We start from the raw sequence: 17193 nt of genomic DNA, 5'->3' as shown, positions 1-17193 counted from the left end.
CATGCTTACAAGCATATAGCACTTAGCTTTGTTATTGGATTGAATCCATGCATCATATTTGTCCCAAACATGTTTCAGGGCAGTGGCGCCAGGTTCTTCAGGACATTCCTCATTTGGGACAAACTTGTGGTTTTCGCTAACCAACAACAAATTCATATTTGATTTCCATTTTGTGCAGTTATCACCATTTAATTTTTCTTGTGCGATTAAAGCAGTTATTGGATTACTAGAGATAGAAATATTCTGATTAAAATAAAAAATACAAATACTATAATTATATTTAGAAAAATAAATAAACATCAAAGTTTCAGAAATTAAATGTGATTCATGAGCACAATTAAAAGACATAAAATAAAGTTTAATTTCCACGATAAAATTTTCTAACAATTAAAGTGTCGCCTTAGGGTCGGTCAAATTAATCTTAGAGAATTTAGAAAACATTCTTAACTTTATTGTTTAAAACATAAAATACTTCATTATTTTCTCTTTTAAACATTAAAGTACCGCTTAGTTTGGTCAAGTTATGATTATCCATTGCAAAAGCTCAATCATAATTTTGTGAGTGTAACCCATTATTTCGGTGTTCATGACTTAACTTAGGACATGCTGCCTTAGGGTTGGTCAAACCTGAAATACATCATTAGTTCCTATCTTTGTAAGAAATATAACCTTGCTATTGACATGTCTAGACACCTTCCTTAGGGGGACAGTAACAAAGCCGTCACAAGGCGCAATTCATATCTCACGGTGTTATATTAATAATGGAGACCGGGGGTTATGTTTAGTTATCAACCCTCTCCCACTCACTATTTCGAAATAAGTGTTTTTCACCTAATTAATTCAAAATTATTTATAGATTCTTTAAACTTTATGAACATAATTAAAATTGGTAAGAAAGCAAGTTTCTAGGTCCATATCCAATTCTAAATTACCAGTTATATTCATCTAAACTTTACTAAAAAACAATTTTAAAATAAAGTTGGTTTATAGAAATTATGTCATAAAGACTTAAAAAAAATGGTGTGATATTTTATCAAGTTTTCAAAGAATAAAACTAAGTAATTTATAAGCAATTGGTTTCACAAAACAAATCATATAAAAATATAGGACAATCCTAATAATCATGTTTCTACCAATGGGAGGGGGACACATGGCACTTGAAGGTGCTGTCGGAGCCCAATGTACGGAACTGTACGGTTCCGTACGGACCCATCCGTACGGTCCGTACGACGTCCCTGGCAGCGGCTCGGTTGATGGCCTCGGAGGAACGGTGGCTGAATTTTGAATCCCGGGCTCCGTTTTGAATTTGTGTGATCGGAATTACAATTTTATGATTTGAAAAACCAAATAAAATTACATAAATCCTATGCACCTTTATGGCTTACACAATGATCTAATCATGAAAAAATTCTAACCCAAAAACACCATACAATTAACGATACAACATTCCCATGCATTCAGTCATATTAAGCCATCCATTCATTCATCATAAATAAATAAATGCATAAAACTAAATCCACACAGATTCAATAAATATATATATGAAGATGGCTCTTGTACCATTTGTTGGTTTTTATAGATCAAATCAGAGATTATACGCCGCAGAACAACAATCAAAATTGTTAATTTAACCCCACAAGATTTCTAGATCTACTTCTTCATATACATATTTATATATTGAATCAATGAGATGAATAGAAAATTATCTCAAGTCCTTCCTTGCTGCTATCTTTTTTTACTGCAAAAATCCTTGAGATCTCCCACCTGGATCTTCGAAAATCACTACACCAAATACCCATTTCCATAACACATGAATATAATACTAATAAAAAAGTATTATGGTAGTGTATTATATTGGGCAACACGTGAATGGGATATAAAATGAGTTATAGTGTTGGCGGGTGAGTGAATTTATTTAGAGGGAAACTAAAAATATATCTTTATTTTTTTTCTACTTCTCTCTCGCGTTCTGCTCTATCTTTCCCGAATCACTCTCCTCTATCTTGCCCGAATCACTCTTTGCCCAAATCACTCTCCTCTATCTTTGCCCAAATCGCTCTCAGTGTAGAGCTCAACGAACGTGCAGTGGCGATGGTGAATCGGAGAATGGCGTGGTCGATTTGACGAGAAGGAAGATGCGGAGAGGTCCGAGACGGAGAGGAAGGAGTTCGAGGAGAGGGAGAAGGCCTAGCTCTAGGCCATGGAGATGAAAAGGAAGAAGATGGAAGAAGAAGAAGAAGAATATGAGGAACAACGAAAGAAGGCACTGGACGAAGAGTCTCGGAAGCAGCAGGTACTTTCTTCTTTTCTTTACTTTCTCAGAGTATTTTGGTTTTAACAACTGTTTGGTTGCTGGAAAAGAATGAAAAACTAACCAAATTATCACTTCTTTTTGAAATTTTCTGGTTGGAAATTACTGGATGCTCAACATACATGGGTGAACAAGAGTATGAATCTACGGGAATGTAGGGCTAAATGTCTGAGCAATTTTTCCTATACGACTTATACAAACTCAGATATCAGAGGTGAAGGCAGTAGCTGCGTCGTCTGGTTTGGAGATCTTTATGATATTCGACAATTTCCTTCCAGTGGACAAGATCTATTTGTTCGACTGTCAAAGAGTGAAAGAACTTAATTATCTTGTACTCGAATGCCTAGAAGAACGCACCCTTGCTAATCGGTATTAGGTTATGGTGTTAGGAGGTGATGGTTATGATTCAAGGAGTAAGTCTCTGTTGCTTTTAGCGGTTATGATGTGTTTTTCTTGTATAATTTTTATCTGTTCTTGAAACTTGATTGTTACATTTCATAGGAAACATCTAAATGAAGACTACAGTCTTTTTTAATGTTTACTCTGGTTTCCTCTATTATACATGGTCATTTGAAGCTTATATCTCTTTGCAATGCTATGAACACCCATTATTTGGTCATTATTTTGAAGTTTTGAGATTTTGGAATAATCAATGAATCTTAATGACTGACAACAATAAATTGTGAAAGTGAGAGAAATTAGGAACTGCTTCAGGAGAACCTGTTTATTAGTAAACTCCTTTCTTTTGGACCTTTTATGTTTCCACAGTTGTATTGTGTTTGTATTAACACTTATTGACTTGTATGATAACCCTAGATGTCTCCTGGTGGTTTCTTGCAATGATTGTGTAGTTTCAGATTGGATGCGTGTGATTTTACCTATAGCTATGGAAAGGGGAGTTTGCGTAATCACAAACATGGGTGCAAGTAAGAGTACAAAATGAAATTCTATGCAATAAGCAAACTTGGTTTTTTTAATTAGTCTTATAGATATATGTTCTTACTATTGTTTCCTTTTCTCGGCAGTGGATCCATTTTGTGCACAGGAAAAAGTTGTAGAAATAGCCAGCAGCCTGGGACTGAATGTATCTGTTGGTGCTACTTATGAGGTTTCTGTTGGCAAAGCAGGTATTTCAAGTCACTTTTAGGAGGTACTTAGTGAATTGTAGATAATACGTTGAAAACTTTATGAACACTAAGTGCTACACAACATTCAATTAAATCAAGGAATGTTTTATGATTTAATTATGTCTTTATTTTAATTGGATAACAATAAGTGCTATATATCTTAACAAAATTTACATTTTGTTGTCTATGTAGGTTTGGGATCACCTCATGAGAAATCACATAGCATGGAAGGTGTAAGGTTCTACTACCTCTAATTGTAACTTTGATTTGTAAATAATATTTGCATCTCTAAAGTTTGATATAATTGTGCCAGTTTCTTTCACTGTAAAATGTTACATGTACCAGTATGTGGTACCCTTTTGCAAATTGGTCATGAAATATCTATTTGCTGTAAATTAAGATTGTGACCCATTAGCAATTTATAGTATTGTCAACTTTATGTGGTCTTTTGAGATGTTGGACCTTACCTTTTTAGTATGATTGATGAAGGGTATTAGCACATATCTTGGAGCAGCTCCCATTGTTGAATGTTTGGAAAAGCACCAACCTAATGTAGTAATAACTTCTAGTGTTGCAGATGCTGCCTTATTTTTGGCGCCAATGGTATGCATTTTGTTTATTCTCATACAAAATTAATTACTCTTAAGATATTTCCAAGTTCTCCAAGTAAAAAAAAAAAGTTTGCTTTATAAAAATATAAAAAGCAGCAATGTTTCTTCCTTTCTTGTCCATCTGTGTAAAAAATTTATTGGAAAGGTTGTAATATTGGGTAGTGAGATCATTGAATGGGTAATTTTACCTAAAAGTTTCATCACTTCTCTTGATTGTGAGCAACATAACTAGAATTTTGCTTTACTAATTGTGTCACGGTTTGATTTAGACAAGATAATTTCTAAAGGATTCTTCTGTTGTATAAATAGATATATGAACTGGGTTGGAACTGGGACAATTTAGAACTTCTAGCACAGGGGTCTCTGGATGACCATCTTCTGGAGTGTGGTTGTCAACTTACTGGGGGATACTTCATGCATCCAGGTGACTTGTAAATTTAGTTTAATCAACTTTAAAAAAGGGGGCTTTGAAGGCAAAAGTGTAGCTTCTTCTTTTTTGTTATTGTTTATAGAACAACGCTTCTTATATAAATATATATATGGTCATAGTGCTATGTATTTGTTTCTTTTAGGTGACAAATATCGGGACATGTCTATGTCTCAGATCCTTGATTTGTCACATCCTTATGCTGAAATAAGTTCTAATGGATGAGTATGCATAGCAAAGGCAGAACATAGTGGTGGGGTCTTAAATTTCAATACTTGTGCTCAACAACATCTGTACGAAATTGGGGACCCCAGTAGATATGTCACCCCTGATGTTGTAAGTTTGTGTTCGTATAATTCTATTCCGAATGATATGGGAGAATAATAATTGTAACGCCCTACTCCCTTAGAGCCGTTACTAAGTGAGCTTTTAAAACAACCTTCGTGCAAAGAACTCGTAAACTGAGGTTTTTAACGCCAAAGTGTAACTAAGTAAAAGTTAAGGCTGTAATCTTTAAAAATGCGTTGTTTCATTAAAAACTTTGACTATTTAACATCTGGGATCCCAAAATAAGATTTGAAAACTATTTACAACTTAAAATAAATTTATATTTGATCAATTATTAAAACCACAGATTATTACAGCCATTTCTCGAAAATACCCCCAACCAAACCAGTCAGGCAGGCCAAACATGTACGCGTCGCTTCATGCTCTCCGTACTCATGGCTGGTTGACTCAGTCTTTGCCCTTACCTGCAACACAGAGCACCCGTGAGCCGAAGCCCAGCAAGAAAACTCATACTATTCATAACATATGCAAATTATACAGTTAACATATCAGGTAGTCCACAGATAGACATGTCAGCCATCAGACTAAGTAAACACGGCCATGCCGCCCCAGATGCTTTACCAAAGCCTGGGGTTCTCACCGTAAGGATATCTCATGTATCCACTGGGTCCTACCCTGACTGTAAGCATCCCGCGTGCTAAGTGTTACTTCCGGCCTTGCTGCCGTTCTCGGCCTTTCGCCGTTCTCGGCCTTTCGCCGTTCTCGGCTCCATTGCCGTTCTTGGCCTTGCCGCTCTCGGCCTTAGCCGTTCATTGCACTATAATCACACATATAATGCATTTCCAAATAATCATTCTAACATATAATAATTCATTTAAGGTTATACATTAGCACATAATACAATCTAGGGCCATGCCCTGTAATAACACTATGGGCCCATGCCCTATTCTCGGGTGCTACAGTTTTCTTACCTGTATCCCGAGCTTTCCGATGCACCAAGGTCACAAGCACGGTCCTCTAGCACGAGCCTTTCCGTAGTCCTAGTCACAACACACATAAATTTTTTTTAATACTAACCAAACCCAAAACCACTTCCCGGGACCAATCCTGCACTCTCGGGACCTCTAATTCCTTAAAACAATACATTGGAACCATCACCTGCGTCCCCGGGCAAAAGCCCTAAAAACCCAACTTTTTGGCTGCCAAAATGGCCTAGGGCCGCGGTACTCCCCTCAAGGGCTGCGGCGCCCAGCGGCTAGACCCAAATCCTGATGCAACCTCGCGTCGCAGCGCCCAAGAACAGGGCCGCGGCGCTCCTACGCGAACCCAGATTTCTAGGTTTTCTCTTGAATTTTTCCCGAGCTAAATCCTCTCCAAATCATCCCAAACCAATACCCAAACCCCAAGATGAAGTTAAAACTTCTAATGAACCTTCTAACAACCCATAAACACTAGTATCAAGATCAAAACATAATCACACTAAAAAATTCCACCCTTAGATTTCTAATTTCAGAAAACTCAAACTCAAAGGCCAAAAACACAACCCAAGCTTGAAAAACCTAAACCATGCCTCCAAAATCTTAAACCACAACAGATATGAAAACCCAAGGATGTTTAAAACTCTTACCTCAAACAAAAATCCAACTTTGAGCCCTCTCCAAATCCAGCTTCAAGCCAAATCCTCTTGATTCTTCTCCTAATTTGCCCAATTTCAGCTCCTTTCTTGCTCTCCTTCTCTTCTAGCTTTTCTTCTCTCAATTTTCACAAAACCATCAAATGGCTAAGCCTAAACCGTGTACCCCTTTTTCCCAGCTGAAACTTATCTAATCCCCAGCCAAATGACCATTTCACCCCTTCATCAAAGCCCTTTTGCTAACTAAACCTCAAGGGCACTTTAGTCCTTTCTCCTATATTGCAATTCTACCATTCTTTCACCTAAACTTGTTACTCCCAGCAGTAACTAATGGTTACCCAGGTTACCCAATCACCAATAACCATTAACCGCTAAATCTCAACTTAACCATAAAATTCCCAAGGTACCCCTAGGCTCCTCCCGAGCCGGGTATAAAATCCCGTTGTGACTAATGAGTTAACTAGCTCTCCAGGACCATCTCGGCACGTGCATCACAATAATAACACCACACTTACGTGGTACAAATCACATAATACAATTAACACATATATGCCCTCAGTGGGCTAAAATTACCAATTTACCCCTATCATGCAAACAGGGTCCACATGCATATTTATTTCACCTAAACACGCATACTAACCACATATTCATTAAATTCACATAAATTAATGCAATATAACAATTATTGCCCTCCAGGCACACTAATCAAGGCTCCAAGCCTTATTAGCAAATTTAGGTCGTTACAATAATTGACTGAGATCGTTATCTATTTGTCCTTAAATGCAGATTATTGATCTTCAGAATGTTTCATTCTCTCCCTTGTCAAGTTGCAAGTTTCTTTGTGTTGGAGCAAAATCCTCTGCTGGTTCGGTCCCTGAAAAACTCCTGCAATTGATTCCAAAGGTGATGCTTTTAATGTTTCTGGCTGATTCATTATGTAATACATAAGCAGCAAATGGAGGTTTATTCTCTCCTTGTACCATGCTTGTGCTTGAAAGTTTTATTTGGAACTCTGGTGCATATTTAATCACCAAAGAGAGCTCATCTTTCTATTGCTACCATTGAAATACCTTGATTTCAATAGTCTATGCAAATATGGGAGCCATTCTTATCTTTTATCGCTTGCTTTGGTCAAAGACTACTCACATGTTCCAAGATCGTTATCCTTTGGTGGTACTAATAGCCTGTGTTCTTATAAAATAAGGTTTCTTGGTGTCAGTCAATGCAATCAATTCTTGGTTAATTTAGCACTAATACCATATCCAATGTAATTGGTTACATTTATTACATCATTGGCCTACATGTTTGGAATGTCTCTGTGCTTGTTTAAATTTAAGTCATTTGAAGTGCTCAAGCTATTGTTTTTTTTTACCATCTTAGCCAGCGTCATATTCCCTAAGATTATGCTATCAGGAAGGAGTTAACCTTTTATCATAGTGTTTTCCTTCACTATTTAAGCATATATTTCTCTTGTGACATGTGATCTTCCCCTCTCCTTTCTTTCTGTCAACAGTTAACATTAACCATATTTTTGCTCTATATTGAAAACCCCTTTTTGTTCCTTGGTCTGTGGTAATACTAATGTGCTGTTGTCAAAATTTTCAGGACTGTGGTTGGAAAGGATGGGGTGAGATATCTTATGGAGGATATGAATGTGTTAAACGTGCAAAGGCTACAAAATTCCTAGTGGATAAGTTTTAAGATTTTTCCACGGCTATTTATTTATTATATAATAAAACTTTTTAAATGAGGGAAAAAATTGAATTTTTGAGTGTTTGCATTGTATTAATCTATAATTGATGTTTTATTAGGTCAGATCATGGTTGGAAGAAATATTGCCTGGCATCAACAGTTATGTATTTTCTTATATAATTGGCATCGATATTCTGAAAGAAACTAGCATTGGTGATGACGCTTCATCTTCAGCCGCTAGTAATGATGTAAGGTTGCGTATGGATGGATTATTTGAGCTGAAAGAACATGCAGTCCAATTTACTAGAGACGTTACAGCATTATATACCAATGGACCAGCTAGTGGTGGTGGTATCAGGTCAAGTTCTTTTCAGCTTCTGAACATATTTTCTAATTTACTCGCGTTTTAACGAGCTTACACATTCCTTGGTGGTTATAGATTCATTTCTAGATGCAATAAATCTTTGGTTATTTATTTTCATAATAATTGGTTTCCTGTGCTCAAAACTGAATGAGAAGTTGTAGATTGAATTGCTGTTAGAGCTCATGAAGTTAGTTATTTACTGATTAGTGGTGCCTTCCTAAATATACAATCGAAGATATATTTAATAGAGATTGACCTTGCTGTATGCACCTTTATATTATGCGTTTTCTATTCCCCGGTTGTTGTGATTGATCTATTTCCACTGATTATTTTTTTTTCTTTACTGACTGCAGTGTTGTACACAAGAGAGAGGTCATTCTTGAAAAACAACTGGCACTCTCTATTCTATATCTTCTATCTCACCATCGATTTCCAAAATTAGTGTTTAATCTCTGCTCTTTTCATACCACAATATGAACTTCTGAGTTGTGTTTCTCTGTTTTTGGTAATTCAGCTTAATCGTGAACATGTTGCTTGGAAGACATCCATAAAGCGCACTGTAACAAAATCAATTCCTCCAAGAATTAGCCATGAAAACCTCATTAAAACTCTAGTTTCTCAAGGATCAGTAGAAGATGTTTCATTTTCTGAAAGTGACATCTCTCCTGCGCACTGTAACTTGTTGGATGATTTTAATTGGCTTTTACAGTTGCAAGTGGAGAGCATTTTATGGTTCTAGTAGTGTCATCATGCCAATGAAAAATCATTTGAGGTCTTGGACGATATGAAGGTATTTCCTTTACCTAACTGTAATTTCATTCTTAGTTCATAGCTTTGGAATTCTGTTTCACATTATTGCTGTTGCTGTCTAGTACTAGTCAAAGTAGTTTTTCTTTTCCTGTGACAACACTACTTCATGCTTCTCTTCCAGAAAAATTGTGATGTGTTAGACTCGAACTGCCAACCCTAGAGATCTAGCTATGGGTTACCTGAGGACAAATTTATATTTGCTTGTTTTAACCAGATATACAAGATGGATCCTGATATTTTCAATACATGGTTAGTCGAGTGTTTATATTTGCATAACTTTGAATTGATTGAATCATAGCAATAACTATAATGATTCATGTGTCAATAAATGTAGGTGTAACATCCTTAAGCAAGTACCAAATAGTGCACTTTGGCTTCTCAGATTTCCTGCTGTTGGCGAGTCAAGACTCTGCAATTGTACTGCCATTTTACCATTTCTCAAGATAAATCATTTACATGCATAATATTTGAATTCTTCTTTGTTATTTATATTTCATAATGTAGTAATGGGTATTTATCTTACAAAGGAAAGATAAATTAGTAACTGATAAACTATTGGTGTTTCAGATGTTGTTCAAAGAGGTGTACAACCAGATCAGATTATTTTCACAGATGTTGCCATGAAGGGTGAACATATCAAGCGCGTGCTTTAGCATATTTATTCTTGGACACGTAAGCATGCTTAATACTTTTTTTTCTATTTTTTTATTATTCAAATGTATTTATCTTAGTACAATACAATATATAACTTTATTTTGACATTTGTTGTTGCTATTGCTGATTGATTTTGCTATTGCTGTTTTGTTTCTTTATTTTTTTTGGTGGTGTGTGCTCTGTAGCATTGCATTTAGTTAGCTTAATATTTAGCTCATATTTTCTTGAGTCGTTGCACCAGAATTCCCTTAATCAAGAGCCATATTCTGTCAGAAGTGCATCATGTCTTGTTAACAGAATGATTTTTCAACTGGTTACAGGTCTTTCCCAGAGATTGGACAGCAATTTTGATTTCTCTAGACAATAGTGGCATGTGGAACCTTCGAACAAACAATCTAAACTCGTGGTATCTAGGCCAGGAAACGTACATTAGTGTCGTAAACTCTGAGTTTGTGAGAAGAATTGCAGAAGCAGGAGAAAGTAAGTTCAATTCAATTTCATTTTCTGGTTTTAGATATAAGTTGTAATCAACATGAATTAGAAATTAGAAATGCCACAAAGAATAAGACAATAAAATTTTTACATTATGAAAAGAATAAATGGCTTATTTAGTCCTATTATAATCGTGCCACTGGTTTCTATTGTGGGTCTTGGGCTCTTTGAAAGGGGATTCCCACTTGTAATGTCAAGAAAACTCTGTTACTTTAGCTTTTTTTATAAGCTAAAGCGATTACATTTTGCTTTGATTTTCCCTGAAAAGATGCGATTTTTACCTGTGTTTTGGGGGTAACAGAAGTGTTTGTACATTAGTAACAAGGTTTTAGTTGCTGGCATAGTCTGGTGGCCATATATTTTCCCGATGTCCCCACTCAAGGGCCTTAAAAACAAAACGAGGTCTTAGATAACTATTGGGTTCCATGATTAATGAGTTGATTGAGTAATCAAGATAATGATAGACAAAAGATTTGTTTTTTTTAATCAACTGGGACTCACTTTTGTGTTTGGTGTTCATCAGGGTTCCATGATACAGCCGGTAACTATGCATGATTACAATTTAATTTAAGCAGTTGTTTTATACAGATTTTGTTGCAAATTGTTGTGCCAACTAGAACAGATGTTCCAGAGTGTATACTTCTGTCTAAATTTGCATTGGTTCTTCTTGTGTTTGCCTAATTTGCAAATAGTTTTATTCATTATGTTTCATGATTTCTTTTTGTTTCCTTGATTAAATCAAGCCCTGGTAGAAGGACTAGCATCTGTTGCATTTTAGGAATTCTTCTTCTGTAGTAAGGAGAGAAAAACTCATTGGAATGTCTAAATTTAAGTTGAATTCCTTGTGTTAGATCCTTTAGTAGTTTAATGTGTTTCTATGTCTGAATTTTGAGCTATAAGCTTTATGTTTTGAGTTCTAGGTTACTTCTGATTGTAGCTTGGGGTTGATGCAGAATAGTGTTCTATTTTGTCTCTCCATCTTTTTACTGTCATTGTTTTAAAATAATTTACTCAGTCAACAATGGTTAAGATTTTTTTTTTCAGAGTTAAACAACTTACCTTGTTTGAGGAAGTACACTTCAATTCTAAGTGCATTTTGTTTGCTTTGTTGCTAAAATTCAATTAATACACTGTTTCATATTGCATTTTCACAGATAAAAAACTCACAAGCCAGGTCCATGAAATTGTTGGACGAATTAACGGTAGATTTGGAACATTGACAGTTGTTCCAATACATCACTTGGTTCGTTTATGGCCATCTTAGTCAGTAATTACTATATGAATGGACAATTTATATCTCACTATATTCTTTTTGGGCTATTTGGTATTTGGACAAATGTTTTAAGTGTTGTTGACAGTTGTGTATACTGAACCGTATCTTATCATTGTTAGATTAAGTAATCACTCTTTTAGACACAATGGTTCTATATTTCAAATGGTATAGGCTTACCTGGTACGTTTAAAATAGGACCTTGAGAGTGTTAAGCTTGGTATAGATCACATTAGTGACCCATCTATGTGGTATCTTGATGAGTAGGTCACATCCTTGTTTTTTTCTTGAATTGAACCTCAGTTTCTCATGCCAGTGCGTCAACTAAATGCCTAAACATAAAAGCTAATAAGCTATATGTATTTTCATTCATATGATATTTATACACTCCAATTTTGCTATGATTATTTCTCACATGTTAGATGTAACTTTCTAGTTCCTAAGGAGTAACGACTGTGTACTCTTTCTGATCCTATCTTTCTTTCTTTATAGGATCGCTCTCTTGATTTCCATGTTTTATGTGCTCTATATGCTGTCACAGGTACAATTTTTTGTTCTTTTTAATCTACTCTCAGATTATTTTTACTCCGCAATGATGCATTCCAATTTTCTTACTTAAATTATTTCTGCGCATACCTTTTTTCTCTTGATTTCCTTATTGTAAACTTACCTGCCCCCTTCTCTTTCCCTAATTCCTTTGGGGTTTGAAAAAGTTATCTTAAAAGTCATCTTTTAAATCATATTAGCTATCTGTTTCTTTGGATATAAAAAATATCTTTGAATATTGTTGCTAAGAAACTCTGAGAATGAAAGACAGAATGCTGAGGTACATGACAGGGAGATATTTAATATATTTGTTATTAGTTTTAGAAAGATCCCATACTTGTATTTGTGAAGTTATAGATGGACTATAATGAAATTTTATTTTTTTTCAGTGAACTAAATGACACTATTGTTGAGGCGGAAATAAGAATTCGAGATGCAACACCTGATTTTCCTAATAATGATGCAATTAAAGGCTATTTGCGCGCTAATAATCGATTGCTCATACTGGTATGATTTTATATGAAACTTCATTGTAGTGGAATTGTTACTCTCTGATACATTCACTCTCTATATTTATAGCATATGTACTTTACTGGTTAGTGCTTACAAATCATTTTGGAGATAAAATAATTAACTTTTGTCTACCGTTGAAGCCCAAGACCTTGATCAATTGTGTATTTGTCCATTACTGTACAATTCTGTCTACAAAGACAGCAGTTATTCTTTGGGAAAAGCTATCCTGGTTACTAAAATAGACATGCTGCATAATAGATTTTTGTTTGGTTGTTTATTCTAGGTGTCAATATCTCTATTTGTGTTTGGGTTTGGATTTTGTTAAAGGGATTGTCAATATCTCTCTTGATGTTGAAAAATAGTATTTGATTGATCACTAGAAAGGATCCTTCTCTGACAATGATTTTGGTCCAGAATTGTTGGTTAATAAAACTTCCAAGTTTAGTCTGTTGTGTTTTCTCTCTCTGTTTTTTTTTTTGGCAGTGGCTTCGATCATAAAGGACACTCTGCTGCTGATTTTTGAAGCTTAGTTTATTGTGGTGTTCTATTTGTGTTTCTCTTTTATGAGTTTCTTATGGCTTGTTGGACTTAGTATAAATACATGGTCATGCTCTTTATTTAATCTCTCAAACTATTTCAGACTAATGAATTGGCACAACCATTTATGCTCTTTATGGCTTCTTTTTTAGTAAGCCTAATCACATGTTTGCCTTGCACACATATAATATGAGTGTCATCTAGATTCTAGGCCATTGGATCTTATATATATCTTACATCATGTAGCTATGTTTATATGCACACAAGCATATGTAATGCTCTTTATTGCTTCTTACATTATGCTATTATATTTATATGCATAGAATCATATGTTTATGATTCCACTGCTCTTAAGACCATTGAGATTCATTCAAAGAGTGAATTTATAATAATTTAGGATCAAAATATTGTATTCTTCTGTGATTCTATAGTAGTTTATAGTAGTTCACGAGGTCTGTTGATTTATTGTTATGCACTCTACAATAGAATTCTTTATTTCACAATCTCTTGTATAGATTGGCAAACTTTGACTCATGAATGGTGATTTTGGTGCCTTCAATTTGTACAGTAACATGTTAATGATTTTTGTTTTTAGTATTTATCAGTATTATCTCTTTTTTATTGTTGCTAGGTTCCAAAAGCTAATCTCAACAATTTTATTACTGTTATGGTTGGAATAGTATGGTACATATATAAATTTTGTTTGACTTCTCTATCGTTTCCTTCCTCTCTTTCTCTTTCACACATATACATGAACACATGATTTCATACTAAAACTAGAACCAATGTCTTATAATTTAGTGTTTGGTTTCTTTGTTTGCTTTGGTGTAGTTGTGAATTCATTATTTTGTATGTGGTGTCCTCTCTTGGAAATAATTTCCATAGAATTTTTCTTGAAGTAATTTGTGATGCTAGATAATAACAATAAAATATTTATTTGTTTAATTTTGCAGATGTGACAAGTGAAATAGAAAAGGATACTTAATTTTGAAGGCTTTGTGTTGGGCAGCTGTAGAATATTTTGTGTTGAAAGTAGTAGAATATGTTAAATATTTAAGACTACTTGAATGCTTAAAGAACATTTTGTTGTTGATGACAGTGTTTAATGTTTTAAACTAATTTGTGGATTGTTAAAACAATGTTGAATGTTTTAAACTAATTTGTGGATTGTTAATACAATGTTATATGTTTTTACTTTTTGTTATTTGAAAATCAAGTTCATTTGATGATGCTAGTATATATTAGAAAGCTAATTTTAATTATATAAAAAATATATATATAATAGAATAAATTAGTGTTATAATACGAAAATTGTGTTATAATATCTATTACAATAACACTTTTTATGCAAAGAATTGTGTTATGCAAACTTCATTATATAACACAAATAATGTGTTATACTAAAGTGTAGTATAACACAAATAATGTGTTATACTAAAGTGTAGTATAACACAAATAATGTGTTATACTAAAGTATAGTATAACACAAAAAATGTGTTATACTAAAGTGTAGTATAACACAAACAAAATGTTATACTAAAGTGTAGTATAACACAAATTTACAAGTATTGAAATGTTTTATATCATCGACTATAAATAACATAATTAAACACTTATCTATTTATTAAAATAACACAGAAATTGTGTTATCGTTGACAGTATAATAACACATCTGTATAACAATGATAACATCCTGAACCACCGAAGCAGGCCCAGAAACCAGAGCTGAGGTCCAACGCTGCCCCTTGCAACGAGGACGAGGTCACCTCTAAGAGAGCACCCTCAGATTTACGAGAGGAGCTCAACATAAAGAGGGCGGGTAAAGGGACCACGCCCTCTATGGCGCCTCGAGAGGGCAAAGGAAAGGGGGATCTTAACCCGTCCGCTTTAAGGGACTCCCTAAGCAAGAGGAGGCAGGACTTGGACACAGAAATGAGGAGCCTGTGAAGGAAGATCGTCACCGCCTCTGGCGGTCAGGGTTTTGAGGAAGAGTTTGAGCATGAGTCACCCTTTGTGAGGGAGATCCAAGCCATCCGGCTCCCTGCCAACTTTAAGGAACCCAATATGACCCCCTACGAAGGAAGCACAGACCCAAAGTACAACCTGGACGCGTTTAATGACCTGATGAAGCTGAGGGGAATTGGTAGCGGAGCCAGATGCCACTGCTTTGCTGTCACATTGAAACGACCCGCATACAAATGGTTCAAAAGACTAAGGCCGGGGTCCATCAGATCCAAGCAGCAGTTTTCTGATGAATTCCTCCAACAGCACCACGCCGTGCGGGACTACACGATGCCAGGCACCGGCCTTGCCAATGTGAAGCAAGGAGAAAAGGAGAGTCTAAAGAGCTACATTAACAGGTTCAACATGGAGGCCGCTAATGTGGGGAGCCTGACCCGCCGGGAGTTAAAAATGGCCATTACAGCCGGGGAACGCCCGGGAAGCAAATTGTGGGACAACATGATGAAGAGGGAAGTCACCGACCTAGATGACTTCTACGAGAGGGCGCAGAAGTACATTCGGGTGGAGGATGGCCACGCAAACTTAAAGGCAGGAAAAGAGGAACCCCACCCGAAGCCCCCAGCCAACGAAGGGTCGAATGGGGAAAAGAAGAGGAGGGTGTATGATGGGTCAAGGGATGATCAATAGAGAAAGAAAAAATGGGGGAGTGATCATAGGCAAATGGCTTACACTTTCTATACGAACCTTAAAGACACCAGGGAGCATATTTACCTCACCAACGAAGATTGAGTTCCCTTCAAGAAGCCCCCACCAATGAGGAAGGACCGGTCCCAAAGAGATCCCAGTAGATACTGCCAGTACTACAAGGATATCGGTCACACCACAACAGAGTGTATCCATCTGAAGGAAGAAATTGAGGAACTCATCCGCAGGGGGCACCTAGGCCGTTATGTCAGGAGAGAAAGGCTGAAGTCGAAGGATGAGTCGGCGACACCCCAGACGCAAGGGCAAGCCGCAGAGATACAGGGGGAAGTCTAAACCATCTTAGGAGGTCTAGAGTTTGGGGGAGATTCTCGGAAGGGACGAGACAGGTATCCAAGGGAAGCCAGGCGAAGTCCGCCACCCTGTGTCATGAGCTTGGAGCAGCGACCCCCGAAAAGCTTCAAGGGGGAAAATGACTCGATCACATTTACAGAGGAGGATGCGCGGGGTGTGCATTTCCCCACAACGACCCACTGGTTCTGACAGTTCAGTTGGCCAATATGCGTGTGCATCGGGTCCTGGTGGACAATGGAAGCTCAGTGGATATCCTGTATCGCCCTGCCTTGGAAAAGATGTGACTGGGTATCCGTCACCTGAAACCCTGCCAATCCTCCCTATACGGTTTCACAGGGGACTCGGTGCGACCCCTAGGGATGATTGAATTGGCACTCACCATGGAGGAGCAACCCCGGCAGACTACAGTCATGGCTAATTTCGTTGTAGTAGATTGTGTCTCGGCTTTCAATGCAATATTGGGGAGACCATCCCTAAGAGAATTGAAAGCCATAACTTCTATATACCACTTGGTCATCAAGTTCCCAACTCCAGGAGGAGTAGCTAGTATGAAAGGAGAACAGAGAGATGCGAAGGAGTGCTACAACACCTCCCTCCGCGCGTCCGTGAAATCGCAGGAACCAATGACCATGGTGATACATGAGGCACCACAGGTGCCCACGGGAAGCCCACAGGATCTAGACCCCTGAGCCATGGAGGAGTCAGGAGCAGAACTGGTGGAAAAAGCAGAAGAGGTTGTAGTAGTGGAGGAACCATTGAGAAAGCTGAAGGTAGGAAAAAGCTTGCAGGGTGACATGAAGGAGGAGTTGATAAGGTTTTCGAGAGGTAATCTGGTTGTATTCGCATGGAGTCACGAAGATATGGTGGGTATAGATCCCAGTGTCATGTGCCACCACTTGA

General features: G+C 36.7%; 1 pseudogene; it reads left to right on the top strand.

The window, feature by feature from the left end:
- Positions 1–2200: 2200 nt before the first annotated feature.
- LOC133799802 (uncharacterized) lies at positions 2201–13261 on the top strand (annotated as a pseudogene).
- The last annotated feature ends 3932 nt before the right edge of the window (positions 13262–17193 follow it).

This window comes from Humulus lupulus, chromosome 9 (assembly GCF_963169125.1).
Source record: "Humulus lupulus chromosome 9, drHumLupu1.1, whole genome shotgun sequence".
NCBI lineage: Eukaryota > Viridiplantae > Streptophyta > Magnoliopsida > Rosales > Cannabaceae > Humulus > Humulus lupulus.
This window is presented reverse-complemented; position numbering and strand designations above follow the sequence as displayed.